At 43.2% G+C, this 3437-nt stretch overlaps 1 non-coding gene across 1 annotated transcript; it reads left to right on the top strand.

Annotated features, from left to right (window-relative positions):
* Positions 1 to 2553: 2553 nt before the first annotated feature.
* TRNAT-AGU (transfer RNA threonine (anticodon AGU)) lies at positions 2554 to 2627 on the top strand. The gene has a single exon. It is a non-coding gene; the product is annotated as a tRNA-Thr (tRNA).
* Positions 2628 to 3437: the final 810 nt, after the last annotated feature.

Genomic DNA, 3437 nt, shown 5'->3' with positions numbered 1-3437 from the left:
ATGATTCTCCGGCAATCTGTTATCTTTTTAAATGGGTACAAATACTTGCTGAAATCTGATATACATTAAAATCACTATTTGTTAAAATTCCAGAGTAATATTGTGGCCATGATAGCAGGAGGTTTATTACACCAGACATATCATCAGTATCTGTTATTCAGTGAAAAGCTTATTTGTTAACGTGTGCAACCACTACAGGTTTATGCCAGTGATTTATTAGAATCTCTAAGGTGCGTGCCATTTACACCTTACACTACCCTATCCTTGCATCACCAACCTGGGTTTAGAGGGCCCTTAAAAGTTCCTATAAGCAGAAAGTTTGGGAGTTTTTCTGCAATGTTTGTGCAACCAGAGCTTTAGAGTTAAAGCCATGTCAGAAGACATCTTGACGTGGTCAGAACATGCTAAGCAATTGTATATGTACTATGGTCTTCTCTATGGTCAGCTTCCAACTACCAACAGACATTAGCAACGCATATGTTAGTTTATTCACAACTATAGAGCATAGAGCGGATATGGCTTTATTTTGGGTCTATGAAGTAACAAATGAGAGGAATCTACAGACATCTTCCTGGATGCTAGAGTATCTTGGAGGAAGACAATAGCGAACATGAAGAAAAACTCCAACCCAATCGGCTCATGGATGTCTGCCATGATTGGGAAGTTAAGTGAAGGGAAACCTTTACCTCCTTCTTCTATTTCTCACATATATAATCATTTAATATTATGATACACATTATGAGGAAAGAAAAAAGGGAAGGACTCTCTTTCCACTATTGAATACTCTCTGCAGGGGTTAGATTCCAGATGAGGTATGCTACTGGATAATCTCCCCCATTCATTTCATGGGACAAGACTGCTCCCAGGCCCATATAAAGAGGGAGGTTTGTACATGAAATTCTTGACTAAACTTGGGGGTGGTCAACCCTGCTCTCTGTACAATGCTACCTTAAGCTCTTGAAAAGCTCTCTCTGCTTCTTCATTCTATTTCAATATTTGTGGACTTGGCCCCTTTGCTGAGATGCATAAATGGAGCTGCAAAGTTAATAACAAACCTCCGATAGTATCCTGCTATTCTTAGGAAGGGCCTAACTGTTTTTTTTTCTTAATGTTGTCTTGAGTCAGGTTTTAATTGCTTCATTCCTATTAATTAGGGGCTTTGCGACCCTCCACCCAATGCTGTAGCCCAGATGTGGAGCTTCTTCCAGGCCTACAGCACTTTTTTTGAAAAAAGCAACATGACCCTGACTCAATTTGAACACGCAACCTTCTGATCTGGAGTCAGACACACTACCATTGCACCTGGAGGTCTTTTGCTCTGTGTGCTGAAAGCTTTTGGTTATGGCGTTTGCCCACAGAATGACTTATAGCCCAGATGGCCCTGTGGCATCTTTGGTTGGCTTCCCCTGTGCAATGTTGGGCCGTTTAGCTCAGTTGGTTGGAGCGTGCTGCTAATAATGCCACGCTAAACTATTATTTATCACATAGCACATCAACAGCACAGTGGGGGAGACTTATTAAAACTGATGCACACAGAATCTTATGCAGCTGTGCGTAGAAAACAATTGGCTTCCAGGTTTCAGGGTCTGTTCACACTGTTCCAACACAGAAGTTGCACGCCTTCTGATCTGACTTTGCCCTGCAACTTCATGTCCGACTTCCATGCGACTTGAATGAACGGGATCTGAATTTGAGTCTGGTATGCATCATGAGGGGGAACCCCACGGCAAAACTAAACTTTTCTGGTCCCCCCCAGAATTCATACCAAACAATTATCCAAGCATGCAGCAGGTTAGGAAAGGGCCCCCCCTCCTGGACCAAAACAGGCCACATGGCCTCATTATGGAGGGGTGGGTGCTTTGGGACAGGGGGGCTCTGTGTGAATGAATATGGGGTCCATTGTACCCCTACCTATTCACCCCAAAAAAGTGTAGTGTTCCAAAAAACCAAGAGACAGTTTTGGAAAAGTCTTCTATTAAAAATGAAGAATGTCCCCTGTCGTAGCTATGTGTCTTCTTCATTTGGTCTTCACTCTCTGTTTCTTCTTCCTCTACTTCTTCTCCCTCTACATCTTCTCCCGGTTCTTCTCCCTCCACTGATGACTTCTTCCTCTGCCAATCCAGTCTTCCTCCGATGCTGCCTCCCGCTGTTATGTCAGGTCCAGTGTCTGCCAATTCTTATATAGCCATGGGGCGTGGCCAACCAGGGATGTCACACGGAGACCCAGCTCGCTCGTGACTCAATAAGTGTTTCTAGCTATTTAAAAACAAAACAGATTGCTTGGGAACCATTTTGGCATGTTTGGCTTATGAGTTTATTCTGATCACCATGGTAAGGGGGCATCCTTCCCTCTGACTCCCAGTTAATTGGCTTTAGCTGGGGTTCCCCAAGACCAAATAAATGTATTTCAAGGACAAAAAGTTTGAGAAAGATTGACAAAGACTATAGATTTTAGAATGAATAACTGCAAGCATACAACTATGTAAAAGTAAACATGTCTCTCATATTTACACACATGATCATTTTCCATCTGACAGCCAGATATTGTCATCTGGCGCTGTGGCTTAGTTGGTTAAAGCGCCTGTCTAGTAAACAGGAGATCCTGAGTTCGAATCTCAGCAGTGCCTTGCTTTTCCTGGAGTTTCCAATCGACAATGTTTCCTGTGATGGAAGGTACCAACCTACTCCAATTCTCAAAATGGCAGCCAGGACCAGGAATTGGCATTAAAGCAGAGTACCACCAAAAAATGGAACTATCTACGCTATGTCCGTCCCCCCTGCTGTCCTCTGGGAGACACAGAAGTCCCAGAAGACAGCAGGGACCAGTGAGATTATGCTGAGGACAGATCGACTTTGGGTGAGGACATTGCGGGTACCCTGGGCAGGTAAGTGTCCATCTAAAAGTCAGTAGCTGCTGACTTTAATTTTTTTTTCTTTTTTTTGGCGGAACTCCGCTTTAAGCAATATAAAAAATCAGATGGTTATAGGGTTGCGAAGAAAAGTCCTTGAGGTATTACCTATCGGGCAAACGCCTCCAATTCTCCTATTCTCCAATTGTAATTTTGCCGGCAAAATGGCCGATGGATCACTTCCTGTTTGCAATTTCTATAAGGGGACACTGTGATTTGATCAGTTTTGAGAGGCTGTATAACCTAGTTTGATGTCTGACACTAGAGGACCCCTTGATCACATCCTATTGGAGGAAACACTATTGCTGACGTCAGGCCACTGTCTGATACCGGGTCGACAGTAGAACCCATTGTCATAAGTTTTTATGATTCATTTTATTTTGGCTTTTAACATACAAATCCAGTAAATACTACACTATAGAGACTTCATCTGGCTCCCGGTGAGCTTTATTTACTACAGCTACATCTGGATGGTGCGAGTTGCTGAACAGCCTTCCCCACAACAGATGGCGGATCTACACTGAGTGC

This window comes from Aquarana catesbeiana, linkage group LG03 (genome assembly GCF_042186555.1).
Source record: "Aquarana catesbeiana isolate 2022-GZ linkage group LG03, ASM4218655v1, whole genome shotgun sequence".
Classification (NCBI taxonomy): domain Eukaryota; kingdom Metazoa; phylum Chordata; class Amphibia; order Anura; family Ranidae; genus Aquarana; species Aquarana catesbeiana.
This window is presented reverse-complemented; position numbering and strand designations above follow the sequence as displayed.